The following is a 17674-nucleotide window of genomic DNA, read 5'->3' on the forward strand; positions in this document are numbered from 1 at the left end:
AAAGACCATACATCCTTTGACATCCAGATTGGGCCCTACCTCATTTAACATTAATTAACTCCCTAAATTCCTTGACTCCAAATACCGTCACATGGAGGGTTAGGGCTTCAACATGAATTCCAAGGGGACATAATTCAGACCATGGTACAATACATAATTAGGAGTGGCATTGAAGGATCATATGGTAATTGCACGTTTAAACTTTTGAGGAACTTCCAATGTTTCTCAAAGTGGAACCATGTTACGGTCCTACAAGCAATGGACAAGGGTTCCAATTTCCCCACATCCTTGCTAGCACTTGTTAGTTTCCATTTTTAAAGACACATTTAGTCATTCTAGTGTTGTAAAGTGGTACCTCATTGTGGTTTTGATTTTCATTTCCCTAATGACATGATGTTGAGCATCTCTTCATATGCTTGTTAGCCATTTGTAAATTTTCTTTGGAGAGATATCTATTCAAATACTTTGCCTGCTTTTAAATTGGGTTGTCTTTTTGTTGTTGAGTTATAAGAATTCTTTATATATTCTGGATCTAAATCCTCATCATATTTATGATTTACAACTATTTTTTCCCATTCTATAGATTGTCTTTACACTTCCTTGATAATGTCTTTGATTCATGAAAGTCCAATTTTTTTCCTTTTGTTGCTCACCTATCTAAGAATCCATTGCCAATTCCAAAGTCATGAAGACTTAACCTTTATGTTTTCTTCCAAGAGTTTTATGGTTCCAGCTCTTATATTTAGGTCACTGATCCATTTTGAGTTAATTTTTGTATATGGTGTGAGGTAGGGGTCCAACTTCATGCCTGTGCATGTGGACATCCAATTGTTCTGGCATCATTTTTGCAAAGACTATTCCTTTTTTTTTTTTTTTTTTCCTAATCTCTACACCCATCATAGGGCTCGAATTTACAACCCCCCAGATTTAAGAGTTGCACACTCCACCAGCTGAGCCAGTCAGGCACCCCTGTAAAGACTATTGTTTTCTCTTTGAATGGTTTTGCCACCTTTGTCAAAAATCAATTGGTCATGATTATATGAATTTATTTCTGGACTCTCTATTCTGTTGGTCTAGATGTGTATTCTTATGTGAGCACACACTATTGTAATTACCGTAGCTTCATAGCACAATTTTGAGCTTGGGAAGTATGAGTCCTTCAACTTTGTTCTTTTTAAAGATTGTTTTGATATCTTAACAATATTAAGTCTTCCAATCGATGAATATGGGATCTCTTTCCGTTTATTTAGGTCTTTAATTTCTTTCAGCAGTGTTTGTAGTTCTCATGTAAAAAGCTTTCACTTCGTTTACATTTATTTCCAGATATTCTGTGGAAGCTATTTCCTTTTTTGATTGCTCATTGCTGGTTATAGAAACACAGATCATTTATTTGTGTTGATCTTGTACCCTGAAACCTTGCTGAATTATTTTATTAACTCTAGTAGTTTTCTGTGGATACTTGTACATTTTCTACAAATAGAATCATATATGCATACTGAAAAAGTTTTATTGATTCCTTTCTAATTTAGAAGCCTTTTGTTTCCTTTTCTTGCCTAAGTGCTCTGACTAGAACTTCCAATATCATATTAAAGTGTGAAAGCAGGCATCTTTGCCTCATTCCTGATCTTAGGGGGAAAGTATTCAGTTTTTCACTGTTGAGTATGATGTTAGCTATGGGTTTTTCATATGACCTTTATCACGTCGTAGAAGTTCCCTTCCGTTGCTAATTTTCTGAGTGTGTTTATTATCAAAGACTTGAAATTTGGCAAATGCTTTTCCTACATCAAATGACATAACTGTGTGTTTATCCACTTCATTCTATCAATGTCATATATTACATTGATTGAGTTTTGCATATTGTACCACCCTTGCATTCCTGTAACAAACCCATTTGTTGATGGCATATAATCCTTTTAATATGATATTGAATATGCTAGTCTTTTGCAAAAGGTTTTTGCATCTGTATTCTTAAGGGATTTTAGAGATATTTTAGGTAAATTCTTAAGGGATTTTAGGGAACTGTTGATGGTAATTTTCTTTGCTTGCAATGTAGCTTTGATATCAAAATAATGCTACCTTCTTAGAATGAGTTAGGAAATGGCTGCTCTTCTGTTTTTTGGAATAGTTTGGGAAGGATGGGTGTTAATTCTTCTTTAAATGTTTGATCTATTGCTCAGAATTCAATAGATCAAGTCTTTGACTTATTGCTCAGAATTCACCAGTGAAGGCATCTGGTTCTGAACTTTTCTTTCCTAGAAGGTCTTTTTTTCTCTCTCTCTCTTTTTCCAAACTGATGTAATCATTGCTCTTTGTAGGTCTGTTCAAACTTTCAATTTCTTCTATTCCTTATTGAATCAGTTTGGTAATTTGTGTTTTCTAAGAATTTGTTTATTTTATCTAGGTTACATAATTTGGAAGATGTACTTATTTATAGATTTTCCTATTTTTTTATTTCTGTATAATTAGTCTTAATGATACAACTCTCATTTTTTATTTTAGTTATTTTCACCTTTTCTCATTTTTCTTTGTCATTATAGCTAAAATTTTGTCAATTTTGTTGATCTATTCAAACTAACTTCTGGTGTAATTACTCTTGTTTTTCTTTCTTTCTTCTTTCTTTCTTTCTTTCTTTCTTTCTTCTTTCTTTCTTTCTTTTTCTTTCTTTCTCTCATGCTTACTTATTTTGAGAGAGAGTGCAAGCAAGGGAGGGAGAGAGAGAGGGAGAAAGAGAATCCAAAGCAGGCTCAGCATGCAGTCGGACTCAGGGCTTGATCTCATGAACCCTGAAATCATTACCTGAGTTGAAATCAAGAGTCAGTCGCTTAACTGACTGAGCCACCTGGGTGCCCCTCTGTGGCTTTTCTATTCTCTATATTTCTTCTGCTAGCTTTGGTTCAGTTTGCTCTTCTTTTTCCACTCCCTAAAAGTATAAAGTTAGGTTACTTATTTGAGATCTTTCTTCTTTCTTAACAGACATTTATTGCTATAAATTTCCCTCTGAGCACTGCCTTTGCTGCATGCCGTAAGTTTTTGTATGTTGTGTTTTCATTTTCATTTGTCTGTATCTAAGTATCTTCTGTATTCTCTGTGATGTAGTCTTTGATCTATTGTTTAAGAGCATTTCTTTAATTTCCACATATTTGTGAATTTCCCAGTTTTTCTTTTGTTGTTGATTTCTGCTTCAACCACTGTAGTCAGAGAGGATCCTTTGTATGATTTCATTCCTTTTAAATTTATTGACAGTTGTTTGTGGCCTAAAACATGATCTGTCCTAAGGAATGTTCCATGTGGGCTTGAGAAGAATGTGTATTCTGCTGCTATTGGGTAGAGTGTGCTATATATGTCTATTATGTGTAGTTGACAAGCAGTGTGGTTAAAGTCCTGCATGTCCTTATAGACTTCCTGTCTACATGTTCTGTACACTATTGACAGTGGGATGCTGATGCCTTCAATTGATACTGTTGTAGCACTGTTTGTTTTTCCCTTCAATTATGTTAATGTTTGCCTCATTATTTGGGGGCTCTGTTGTTTGGTGCATATATGCATATATGTTTTTTAGAGTATCTGTATTTATCCTTTATGTTTCTAATTATCTTCTTGATGAATTGACCCTTTTTTCAATGCCTAATGTCCTTCTTTGTCTCTTACAACAGTTTCAACTGCTTGCACTTATAATCCATTTTGTCTGATATTAATATGGCCGCACCATCTCTCCACCACTTGCTATTTGTATGGACTATCTTTTCCAGCCTTTCACTTTAAACCTGTTTGTGTCACTGGGTCTAAAGTGAAGCTCCTGTAGACAGCATATAGCCAGATCTTGTCGTTTAAGCCAGTCAGCCAAGCTCTGCCTTTAATTGGAGAGATCAGTTCCTTTACATTAGAAGTAATTACTAATAAGGAAGGACTGACTTCATGCATTTCCTGTTTGTTGTGTTCTATATGTCTTTAGTCAAGATTTATTCCAAACCTTGAAACATTTGGACTAATCAAAATGGTGCTACTGTAATTTCTTATAGTACTTTAATACTTAACATGGAAATTTTCAAACACAGGCACAATGACCTACAATGACCTAACCCCTAACAGCACATTGTAAGAGTCATGGAAGGTGACAACAAAATAACACAGCAAAGAACTTCCAGGTAGTTAATGAGGACATAATCAGCAGCAAGCTATTCAAACAAACCAAACCAAACTTGTCTTTACACTATTCATGTTTATTTTTAATCTTCATCTCATAAAGTGACTGACAATTGAGGCATCTTTCTTTCAAGTACAGGATTTCTGAATATTTTAACAAAGAAGAAGTGAAACTGCCACACACTACTCTGTTTACCACAAATTCCTACACCAAGAAGGAAAATACAATCCAGCTGCATTTATCCATGTTCCCCCACTTCTCCAACATCAGTTTTTGATATTTTCCTATATGCTTTTGTAAATATCTTTATTGCAATCAGCTCTAATTTATGTAAATTGGGGAAACTGATTTATAATGCCATCTTTAAAGTTATCTTCTGTATATGCCTTCCCTCCAACATGCCCACCAGATCTGTCGCTGAGGTGAACACTGATGCAATCAGCTGTCTGAGGAGCCCAAAGCAATCTGTGACCTTAGCTTCCTAAATATACAATGATCTCAAATTTCTGCCCATGCAAACAAAAAGACTCAAGGAATCAAAAATCATATAGTCAAAGAAAAATGTATTAGTATGAAGATTATTTAACTATAAGTTTATTATGCCTTTCCTCCAAGGCACAACCTCTCGTTAAATGATCAATAAATTATAGTGCATACACACCTATAACAGCTTAGACTTGCTTAGGAACATATGATTACATTAAAATAAATAACGTTCTAAATATTTCAGAATTTAATTGGCTCTTAAATAGTTTTCCCAGGGACAAAAGAAGCATTCTGTGTTCTTTGAGAAACTGGATATATAAGTGAACTGCTATGTATTATTTAAACCTTGAAGAAACCTACAACAAAGGTTTTTCTCTAAAACTACAATACAGATATGCATGATAATCATGTTAATACAGTGAAAGTATGAAATGGTATCAAAGAGTCAATGTCCTGTAAATATAGTTGTAAAATATTCTACATGGAGAAAAAAAAAAAACTGACACAGTCATTTAAAGGAAAGAATCAAAAAATAAAGGAAAGAAAAACCTAAGTCAAGAAAAATGTTGACGAATAAAAATGTGTACTCTGACAAAGGAATGAGAAGTGTTACCCAACCAAAAAATGAGACCTATAGAACAAAAAACACTCATTTTACTTTGTCTTTAAAAAATGAATAAAAAAGGGGTACCTGGGTGGCTCAGTCGGTTAAGCATCCAACTTCCGCTCAGGTTATGATCTCCACAGCTTGTGGGTTTGAGCCCCACATTGGGCTCTGTGCTGACAGCTAGGAACCTGGAGCCTGCTTCAGATTCTGTGTGCCCCTCTTTCTCTGCCCCTCCCCCCTCCAACCTCTCTCTCTCTCTCTCTCTCTCTCTCTCTCTCTCTCAAAAATAAACATTAAAAAAACACAAAGTCTGAGTTGTTAATTTTAGCCATTCTGACAGGTGGGAGGATGTATCTTATTGTGGCTTTGATTTGTATTTCCATGATGATAAGTGATGTTGAGCATCTTTTCATGTGTCTGTTAGCCATCTGGATGTCTTCTCTGGAAAAATGTCTATTCATGTCTTCTGCCCATTTCTTCACTGGATTATTTGTTTTTTGTTTGTTGAGTTTGGTAAGTTCTTTATAGATTTTGGATACTAACCCTTTATCTGATGTGTCATTTGCAAATATCTTCTCCTATTCCATTGGTTGCCTTTTAGTTTTGCTGATTGTTTCCTTCATCATGCAGAAGATTTTTACGCTGATAAGGTACCAATAGTTCATTTTTGCTTTTATTTCCCTTGCCTCTTGAGACATGTCCAATAAGAAGTTGCTGTGGCTGAGGTCAAAGAGGTTGCTGCCTGTTTTCTCCTGTAGGATTTTGATGGTTTCCTGTCTCATATTTAGGTCTTTCATCCATTTTGAATTTATATTTATAGCAGCACTTTCAACAATAGCCAAATTATGGAAAGAGCCCAAATTTCCATCAACTGATGAATGGATAAAGAAGATGTGGTATGTATACATATACACAATGGAATACTACTCAGTGATGAAAAAGAATGAAATCTTGCCATTTGCAATAATGTGCAAACTAAAGTGTCTTATGCTAAGTGACATAAGTCATTCAGAGAAAGACAGATACCATATGATTTCACTCATGTGGAATTTGAGAAACACAACAGATGAACATAGGGGAAGGGAAGGAAAAATAAGATAAAAACACAGAGGGCAGTAAACCATAAGAGACTCTTAAATACAGAGAACAAGCAGGGTTGCTGGAGTCGGGAGGTGGGGGGTGGGTTAAATGGGTGGTGGGCATTAAGGAAGACACTTGATGGGATGAGTACTGGGTGTCACGTAAAAGATAAATCACTGGGTTCTACTCCTGAAGGCATGACAACACTGTATGTTAACTAACTTGAATTTAAATTTTAAAAAAAATGAAAAAAACATATAAAGTCTGGATTTTTTCCTCTTAGGTTTATAATAAACCTGAAACCTCTATTCAGTGCATTAGCTTTGATAAGCCTTCTCTGTTTCACAGCACGTGCTATACAAGTGCTGGATTTTATCGTGAGAATTACAGTTCTCAACTCAAATCAATAACTGTTAGCCTTTTTGCCCATACTTATGTAGGTTTTATTTCCAACAGTTTTAAGACTTTTCTGGTTATATATTTTACAAAGCTTTGGACGAGTTTTTAATTAACATAACACTTTTAAAAATCTTGATTTTTTTTTAAAATTTTTTTTTTTTCAACGTTTATTTATTTTTGGGACAGAGAGAGACAGAGCATGAACGGGGGAGGGGCAGAGAGAGAGGGAGACACAGAATTTGAAACAGGCTCCAGGCTCCGAGCCATCAGCCCAGAGCCCGACGCGGGGCTCGAACTCACGGACCGCGAGATCGTGACCTGGCTGAAATCGGACGCTTAACCGACTGCGCCACCCAGGCGCCCCAAATCTTGATTTTTTTAAGATGACTCTTTTTAGTACTGTCACATGATGGGTTTAACTTAATAATTAAAGCATAATATGGTAACTACATTAAAACAATTCACAGCTTTAGGAATATAACCAAAGTGAGGTTGCATAGTTATGAGCAGTGAATGAATAAAATAGATGATTTCTCACCAGAGGTCATTCTTTAGTTTGCTTTTAGGAACCTGGAAGACATCATCTTCTTTGAGTTTAAAATGTTCCAGTAAACTTAGTTGTTTCTTAGCTTACTCAATATCACCTTAAATTGCTGAAATAAGTGACCTAAAAATCAAAGTCCTTTTTCCAATCTGAAGCGGACATATTGAAGATTTCCCAGGGAAGTCCACTTTGAGGGTATTCTTGGCATCATTTTCAAAGAGTTTTCCTATTCTTGCATTCTGGGTGCTATCCTCTGCTCACCACCATCCATGGATGTCTCCTCTTCCAACACTGGCTCAATCACAGTGAATGCCAGTGGATGCATAAACTGCAAGATTACTACTCACTCAGGAAAATTAACTCTGTTGATGCCTAGCTGCTTGGAGCAGCTTGCCTGACCTGCGTCTGGAGCAGCCCCAGCTCCACCAGCAGAACTTGGCCAGTCTCATGGGTTGGCGCACAGTGCAGGGGACGACACCTATAACAAACCTTTCTTCTACTTTTCTGTCCCTCCTTTTCTCCACTGCTGAATTCTTTTGTATTTAGTTGATTTTTTGTAGTGTAAATTTCTTCACTTTGGTATTAAAATATAAATACAGTAACATAAAGTTAGCATTTAAGGGGCGCCTGGGTGGCGCAGTCGGTTAAGCGTCCGACTTCAGCCAGGTCACGATCTCGCAGTCCGTGAGTTCGAGCCCCGCATCAGGCTCTGGGCTGATGGCTCAGAGCCTGGAGCCTGTTTCCGATTCTGTGTCTCCCTCTCTCTCTGCTCCTCCCCCGTTCATGCTCTGTCTCTCTCTGTCCCAAAAATAAATAAACGTTGAAAAAAAAAAAAAAAAAAAAAATTTAAAAAAAAAAAAAAAAAAAAAAAAAAAAAGTTAGCATTTAACTATTTTTAAGTGTACAATTCAGTGGCATTAAGGGACCCCTGAGTGGCTCAGTTGGTTGAGCAACTGACTTTGGCTCAGTCACGATCTCATGATTTGTGAGTTCGAGCCCTGCATCAGGCTCACTGCTAGCAGCACAGAGCCTGCTTCAGATCCTCTGTCCCCACCCCCCTACCCCGTCCCTCCCTCGCTTGCACTCTCTCTCAAAAATTGATAAACATGAAAAAATTTTTCAATGGCATTAAGAACATATACAAAGTTGTGTGACTACCACCACTGTCAATTCCATAACTTTTTCATGACCTCAAGTAGAAACTCTATTAAGCAATTGCTCCCCATTCCACCCACTCCTGGACACTGGTAACCTCTATTCTACTTTCTGTCACTATGAATTTCCTATTCTAGCTACCTCATATAAGTGGAATCATGCAATATTTGTCCTCTTGTATCTGGCTTATTTCACTTAAAATATTTTCAAGGATCATCCATATAGTACCATGTGTCAGAACTTCATTCCTTTTCATGGCTGCATGATATTCCATTGTACATATACACAACATTTCGTTTATTCATTCATCTGTTGATGGACACCTGGGCTGTTTCCACTTTTCGGCTATTGTAAATAGTGCTGGTGTTAAAGTATCTGTTTCGATCCCCATTCAAGTAATCTGGGTATATACCTAGGAGTGAAATTCCTGGGTAATATAATTCTATGTTTAATTTTTTTGAAGAAATGACAAACTGTTTCCAGAGAGAATGTACCATTTTACATTTCTAGCAGCTAAGGAAGCATTGGTTGTATAGTATTGAGCATAGCTGCCTTCCTAGCAGCTAAGGGGTGTGGGGTTTCTCTCTAGGGGAATAAGAATGTTTTAAAATTGATTGTGGTGATGTGCAGAACTCTGTGAGTATACTGAAAGCCACTGAATTTATTTTTCCAACTTTTTTTTTTTTGGGGGGGGACAGAGAGAGACAGAGCATGAACGGGGGAGGGGCAGAGAGAGAGGGAGACACAGAATCGGAAACAGGCTCCAGGCTCTGAGCCATCAGCCCAGAGCCCGACGCGGGGCTCGAACTCACGGACCGCGAGATCGTGACCTGGCTGAAGTCAGACACTTAACCGACTGCGCCACCCAGGCGCCCCGAAAGCTACTGAATTTAAAGAGGTGAACTGTACGGTATGTGAATTATTTTATCAATATGCCTGTTAAAAATATATACAAAGGAAAAACTGATCTACAAGGAGAAGTAGACAAATTTGCAATTATATTCAGAGATTTCAATAACCCCTCCCAAAAATTTAGAGAACAAATGCACAGAAAACCAATAAGGATATAGAAAATGTGAACACTCTCAACTACCCTGAACTAATAGACATTTATAGAACATTCTACCAAAAACAGAATAATATACATCTTTTTTTAAGGTACAGCCAAAACATTTATGATGATAGACTATATTCTAGGCCATAAAACAAGTCTCAGAAAGTTAAAAATGAATCAAGCTGTTCAAAATATGTGCTCTGACCATAACATGGAATTAAATTATAAATCAATAACAGAAATAGTCCCAACTATTTGGTAACTAAATGACATACTTCTAAATAACTCATGCATCAAATATTAAATCAGAAAGGAAATTAGTATTTTGAACCAACTAAAAATGAAAACAACATATATAAATGTGGGATGTCACTAAAGCAATACTTATGGAGAAATTGATAGTGTTAAATACCTATATTAGAAGAAAAGAAAGATATCAAATCAATGACCTCAGCTTCCACTTTAAGAAACCAAAAAAAAGAGGGGCGCCTGGGTGGCTCAGTCGGTTGAGCTACCGACTTCGGCTCAGGTCATGATCTCACAGTTTGTGAGTTGAGCCCCATGTCGGGCTTTGTGCTGACAGCTCAGAGCCTGGAGCCTGCTTCAGATTCTGTCTCTCTCTGTCTCTGTCCCTCCCCCACTCATGCTCTGTCTCTCTCTGTCTCAGGAATAAACATTAAAAAAAATTTTTTAATAAAACTTAAAAAAAGAAACTAAAAAAAGAATAAGCCCAAGTAGGAGAAAAGAAATAACATAGATAAGAGAAAAGATCAATGAAATAGAAAACAAGGGAGGGGGGGAATAGAGAAAGTTAATGAGCCAAAGCTGGCTCTTTAAGATCAGTAAGGCTAGGCACCTGGGTGGCTTAGTCTCTTGGTTTTGGCTAAGGTCATGATCTCATGTTTTGTGGGTTTGAGCCTGGCGTTGGGCTCTGCTCTGGGCACGGAGTCTGCTTGGGACTCTCTGTCTTTGCTCCTCCCCTACTCATGCTCCCTCTCGGTCTCTCTCTTTCTCTCAAACTTCAAAATTTAAAAAAAAAAATCAGTAAAAAAAAAAAAGTCAGTAAAGCTGACTTTAGTCCAGTCAGACTAATCAAGAAGAAAAAAAGGAGAGAAGATTAAAAATTACCAATATCAGGAATTAGAAAGGTGACATCAGTAGAAATATAGCACAAAGGCAGTCATTAGAAGGATAATAAGTGAATACTATGAACAATGTTATGCTTATAAATCTGACTAGCTACATGAAAGGGATAAATTCTTTGAAAGATAAAAACTACTAAAGCTCATTCAAGAAGACAGAGGACCTGAATTGCCCACCAAATACATATTAAAGAAATTAAATTCCCAATTTCATACCCTTGCACAAAGTAACCTCCAGGTCCAGATAGCTTTACTGGCAAATTGTACCATTCAAGGAAGAAATAATATGAATTTTACACAAGCTCTTACAAAAAGCTGAAGCATGGGACACACTTCCCAACTTATTTTATGTGGCCAGCATTATCCTGATAGCAAGATTAACACAAAGATGTTTCTTGAAAAGGAAACTACAGACCAATATTCCTCATGAACATAAATGCACCATTTTTTTTATTTTAGCAAATGAAATCCAACAATATGTAAAAAGGATAATACACTATAATCATAGTGGAGTTTATTCCAGGAATGCAATGTCTATTAAACATTCAAAAGTTAAGGGTTAAGATACACGCCTACATTACCTAGTTTTGTCTTACCTAGCTTAGAGGCCCTGAAAGCAATGGCATCTCAGTATCAACAAACAAGCCTTGTGTCCTGGTCTTGGTTTCCAAATAACATTCTCCAATTAAAGGAACTAGGTCATCTTGGAGAAATGACTGATAACAGGACTGAGACAGGGAAAATACAAGATAAGCCTGGAGTATTTGTAGTATCAGAAAGTAAGGATATATTCAAAGAAATAAAATGTCACATGGAACGGACACAGTAGCCAATGTGAAAACATTCCCAATGGCCAAAGCTAGAGCAATGTGACTGACAGATTAAATAACATAGTGTTGGATTATAATCCAAAGTATAAAATATAGATGAGTCTAAAACTGCTAAAATAATAAATAAATAAATAAATAAATAAATAGGAAGAGACAAATGTTCCCTACAGAAGAACTCCAAATAATATACATAGATACTACACCTTGCAGGAGCTGACACTTCATCACCACCACTCACCCCCCAAGAGTGGGCTAAGTGGAGTGACTCAATTCCGAAGAATAAATATGGAAAGGGAATAGTGAAGTAACCTGGAAAACACTACCCTACCCAAGTGACCAAGGTTAACATCACCACTGATGTCACGTGTACATCATGGACTCCCCATAGGAGTGATGAGAAGGGTACTTCATCTCTATGGGATTCTTTCTGAAAACTCATAATCAAATAATCGTGAGAAAAACATAGAACAATTCAAATTGAGGGACTTTCTACAGAATATCTAACCAGTATTCCTCAAAACTGTCAAGGCCACATAAAATCAAAGTGAAAATGTGAGTAACTGTCACAGACCACAGGACACTAATGGGACCTGACACATAGAAGCAACATGGTGCCCTGGATTGGACTTTGGAACAGAAAAATAACAGTAATGGGAAAACTGGGAAAATCTGAATACAGTCTGGAGTTTGGCTAATAGTAACATACAAATGTTGATTTCTTAATTTTGACATATATACCACGGTGATAAAGATATTAACAACAGAGGAACCTGAAATTGGATGAGGGGCATACGGGAACTCTGTACTACTTTACAACTGTTCTGTAATCTAAAATTATTCTGAAATAAAAGTTTATTTTTAAAAAGAAGCCAATATAATTTACCAGATTAACAAAATAAAACCATATGACCATCTCAATAGACGCAGAAAAGGCTTTTGACAAAATCCAACATTCATTTCTTAAGTTTATTTTGAGAGAGAAAGAGAGAGAGTGCAACTGGGGGGAGGGGAAGAGAGAGAGGGAGACAGAGAATCCTGAGCAGGCTCCATGCTGTCTTTGTTTACAGTAAATATTGTAATATTATTACAATTTAAATAAAATAAATAGATGAATGGATAAAGAAGATGTGGTGTATATACACAATGGAATATTCTTCTGCCATAAAAATAATGAGATCTTGCCATTTGCAACAACCTGGATAGACCCGGAGGGTATTATGCTAAGTGAAATAAGTCAAAGAAAGACACATACCATACGATTTCACTTACATGTGGAATCTAAAAAACAAAACAAACAAAAAGCAGAAACAGACCCATAAATACAGAGAACACATTATTGCCAGAGGACTGGGGGTAGGGGGATGGGCAAAATGGGTAAGGGGAGTGGGAGACACAGGCTTCCAGTTACAGAATAAATAAGTCACGGGAATGAAAGCTACAACATGAGGGGCACAGTCAGTGGCATTGTAATAGTGATATATGGTGGCAGGTGGCAGCTACTCTTGTGGGGAGCACAGCATAACTTCTAGGCTTGTCCAACCTTTATGTTGTATACCTGAAACTAACGTAACATTATGTGTCAACTACACATCAATAAAAAAAGGCTGCTAGAATTAAGAAGTGAGTGCACCAAGGTTTCAGGATGCATAATTAATATACACACACAAAATAATTATATTTCTGTATACTAGCAGTGAACAATTGAAAATTACATTTACAGTAGTATCAAAATGTGAAATACTTAGGAATAACTTTGACAAAATACTGACAAAAGGCCCTGCACGCTCAGACCAAAACATGGCTAAGGGACATTAAAGAAGTCTTAAATAAATTTTGTTGGGAAGATATACTGCATTAATGATTCAAAGGACTCGATATTGTTGAGATGTCATGTCTCCTCAAACTGATCTATAGATTCAACATAATCACAATAAAGGCTTCAGCAGGATTCGTTGTATAAATCAATAAGGTGATTCTAGGGGGTGCCTGGGTGGCTCAGTCGGTTAAGCGTCCGACTTCAGCTCAGGTCACGATCTCACGGTCCGTGAGTTTGAGCCCCGCATCGGGCTCTGGGCTGATGGGTCAGAGCCTGGAGCCTGCTTCCGATTCTGTGTCTCCCTCTCTCTCTGCCCCTCCCCCGTTCATGCTCTGTCTCTCTCTGTCTCAAAAATAAATAAACGTTAAAAAAAATTAAAAAAAAAAAAAAAAGGTGATTCTAAAAGTCATATGGAAATACTGAGGACCTAAAATAGCCAAAACAGCTTTGAAAAAAAATTGGAAGATGTACACTACCTGATTTCAAGACTTCTTGTAAAGCTGTACTCAGTAAGATAGTGTGATATCAGCATCAAGGTAAACGAATAGATCAAAGTAGAACCGTACATACGTGAACAACTGATTTTCTTCAGAGATACAAAGGCAGTTCACTCGAGGAAGAAGTCTTTTCTACACGTGGCACTGGAACAACTGGATATCCACACACCAAAAACGAACTTCAATCCATAGTTTACCATACACAAAAATTAACCCAAAATGGACCACAGACCTACATGTAAAACCTAAAGCTCTAAAACTTCCAAAAGAAAGCATGAAATAAAGTCTTTGAGGCCTTGAATGAAGCAAAAATTTCTTATATATGATGCAAAAAAAATGATCTGCAGAGGTGCCTGGATGCCTCGGTCAGTTGAGCATCTGACTCTTGATTTCGGCTCGGGTCATGATCTCACAGTTCGTGAGATCGGGCCCCGTGTTGGGCTCCACGCTGAGCACAGAGCCGGCGTGAGATTCTCTCTCTCCCCCTCTCTCTGCCACCACCATCCTGGCCTGCACATGTGCTCTCTCTCAAAATAAATAAATTTTTAAAAAAGAATGCTCTATAAAAGAACATATTGATTAAATGTACTTAATCAAAATGTAAAATTTCTGTTCTTAAAAAGACACTATTTAGAGAATTAAAAGACAAGCCACAGACTGGGAGGAAGTATTTACAAACCATATATGTGATAGAGGACTTATGTGCAGCATATAAAAAGAACTCTCAAAACTCTAAAAAAAGACCATAAAAAATTTTAAAAAAGCAAAAATTTGAACAGATCACCAAACAAGATATGTGAATGGCAGTAGACACATGAAAATATGCTTCACATCACTAGTCTTTCGGGAAATGCGCATTGAAACCGGGCGATTTCCAGGTTGGTGAGTTCATAGCAGTGCTGGGAGCGTGGGGTCCTGAGACAGCACAGATCTCCACAGCGCGTCCCCCCACATACTTTGCCCTATTCATCTCTTCCACGTGGCTCTTCCTGGATCGTACCCTTTTAAATAAAACGCTGAACAATCCCAAAACAAAAGAGCAAATTGAAGATCTGTTCTGGCGTGGGACAAGCAAGAAGTTTCGAGATCATCTTTGTCGCCAAATGACTTCTAGAACCTCAGGACTTGACTCTGCCATGGGGGCAGGGTTTTGCCGTATGAATGGCCTTACAGTGAAACGCCAACACAAACAGAGAATGCACAAATGCCTTCAGGGCTGTTGCCAAGACTTCACAGGGACTTCGTCTTGGGAACGTGGGACACCGGTGTCAAGTAACCAGCAGCTACAGACTTGCTCAGCTCGCTGCGCCGGCTGCCCTCGTCCCTGCCTCTTGCTTCCCTCAGTACAACCCCTGCACCTTTTCTGTCAGATGCAGTCCAGGCGCGCCTCTCGCAACTGCAGGCAAGACAACAGATACAAGGGTTATCAGGAACCTGGTGTGCACAGCTCCTCATGATAAAGAAATCCTGAAATGTATGGAAACTGTGTGGAGCCCTGCAAAGATCCCTGGAATGAAAATGTAGCGGGTACTAAGCCACTGGAAAGAGACCCTCTGTGGGACACTTGCAAGAGGTACATGAAGGGTCTGAAAAAGACCTGTTTGCTCAGGGAGTTGAATTCAAAGACCACCTTGAAATGCTATACATGCATCTTTTCACGGGGGCAGATGTGACCATGGAGGTGGCCCTTCACATGTTTGGCTTTAAGCCTACAATTCCTGAATCCAGGACTTGTTCCAGACTCGTCTACGGCTAAATGCTGCAGACCCTGACGGCAGTGGCAGAACTCGAGGAGGACGGCCGCTGGAGAGTTTTCACGTCGGTGGCTGTGTTGGGGGTGGGCATTTGATTGCGGGAGGAAAACTATGTCAAGAAATGCCGATGTGAAGGGTGTGTATACGCTAGCCACCACAGTCTCTTCCAAAAATCTGAAGCCACTGCACCGAAAGAAGGGTTTCGTTGTGAAGAAACGTTAGCGGGTTTTAAGTGGGTTGGGAGTAGAATAAAAGGGAGCACCTGCGTGGTGCACAGCCAGGGGGCTAACAGAGGGGAGGGCCTGAGGGTTCTTATCACAAGGAAACCATGTTTCTCCTTTCTCTCCTTTTTTCTTTTCTTTTTGTTATATCTGTATGAGAAGATGGATGCTAGCTGAATCTACTTGGCAATGATTTCACAATAGCTGCAGATCGAACCATCGTGCTGCATGCCTTAAAGGTATAGAGTAACATACGCCAATTATTTCTCAGTAAAACAGGGGTGGGTGGTGGGAAGGCCTCCTGGAAAATGGGAAAGAAGTCCTTTTAGTTCATTGGTTGTCCATGTGGAACTTCCCTTTGCATAAAGATGGGGTGAGTACAGCCATTGTTGCTGCTAAGATTGTATCATACCTGGAAACCATGAACACAACATTGAAACAGCGACTGATTAAGGATTATGAAAATATGGTTATCAAATTCAGAGACTCCTTTTTTTAAGTTAATTTATTTATTTTGAGAGAGAGAGCGTGCGCGCACACAAGCAGGGTAGGGGCAGAGAGAGAGAAAGAGAATCCCAAGCAGGCTCCGCACTGTCAGCGCAGAGCCCCCACAAGGGGCTCAATCTCATGAACCACGAGATCATGACCTGAGCTGAAAGCAAGAGTCAGACACTTAACTGACTGAGTCACCCAGGCACCCCTTTAAAAAAAAAAGTTTAAAAGACTTCTCAGTTCTTGTGTTATGCTCCAACTAACCTCAAAAGTGTATTTGAAAGGCTTCACAATTTTTATTCTCCAAAAGACTATCCACAATTCTATGTGATACTTGTTATAGTGCAGGTACAGGACATTAGCACTGGATACGACAGCAGCAGCCTCCTGAGAAATCAGAACAGCCAGGTGATAACCTTTACCTCTCAAAAGGGCTGTGTTGCTGCTGCTTGGATGAGCAGGACAGAACCAAACATAAAGTACTATCAGAGCTGTGGGTATTTCCTGACCAGGGTGACAGTGCCTTATTGGAAGAAGGATTAAAGAAACTTAGTAAAGCTCTGATTTAAAAATTTTTAAACCCAGGGGTGCCTGGGTGGCTCAGTCAGTTGAGGGTCTGACTGCAGCTCAGGTCATGCATGATCAGGTCATGATCAGCTCAGGTTCATGAGTTCGAGCCCCGCGCCGGGCTCTGTGCTGACAGCTCAGAGCCTGGAGCCTGTTTCGGATTCTATGTCTCCCTCTCTCTCTGACCCTACCCAGCTTGTGCTCTGTCTCTAAAAAATAAACATTAAAAAAAATTTTTTTAATGAAAATTTTTGAGCCTAGTTAAGAGTGAGACGATCGGGTCTTCCTTTCTGGTATGCCCCAGTGCGACAGTACTTTGCGCTGGTATGTGGGGCAGATCAACCAAGAAAGCTATGCATTGAATGCTTGTTAGCATTCTCTAATCTGGACAAGTATCTTTTTTCCTTTTATTTCCTTTCTTTTTGGTCAGGTGACTAAACAAACGGCATAAATTTGAAATGAAATGGTCCTGAGGGAAAATATTCAAATTTTTCATAATCTTGAACAAAAGTCATTACATTAGAAGTATTATAGTCAACACTTTGTTCTTCCTTTACCAGAAACATAAGAATACAAAAGTGAGTTTTCTAATTAAAGTATGATTAAACTTAGTTCCATAGTCTTGTGATTGTGTATTGCACATTTTTGAAAGGCATATAAGTGTTAATGTAATTGTTGGTTAAGGAAATTAAATCATAAAGTGGGCAAAAAAAAAAAAGTGGCATTGTTCCCCATTCACTGTGGTAAAGTGCCATTGTTACATCACAGATATTTACAAATTAGAGTATTTGAAATAGGTATTTAGCATTTGTAGTTTAAAACAGTGTTACAATATGTGCCGTCAGCACCTCTGTTAAAGATGCTCTTGGTGTGGGGACACCTGGGT

General features: G+C 38.2%; 1 pseudogene; it reads left to right on the top strand.

The window, feature by feature from the left end:
- Positions 1-14837: 14837 nt before the first annotated feature.
- LOC112863375 (glucose 1,6-bisphosphate synthase-like) lies at positions 14838-16250 on the top strand (annotated as a pseudogene).
- Positions 16251-17674: the final 1424 nt, after the last annotated feature.

The sequence above is a fragment of the Puma concolor genome, chromosome B4 (assembly GCF_028749965.1).
Source record: "Puma concolor isolate L17-30 chromosome B4, mPumCon1.1.hap2, whole genome shotgun sequence".
Taxonomy (NCBI): Eukaryota; Metazoa; Chordata; class Mammalia; order Carnivora; family Felidae; genus Puma; species Puma concolor.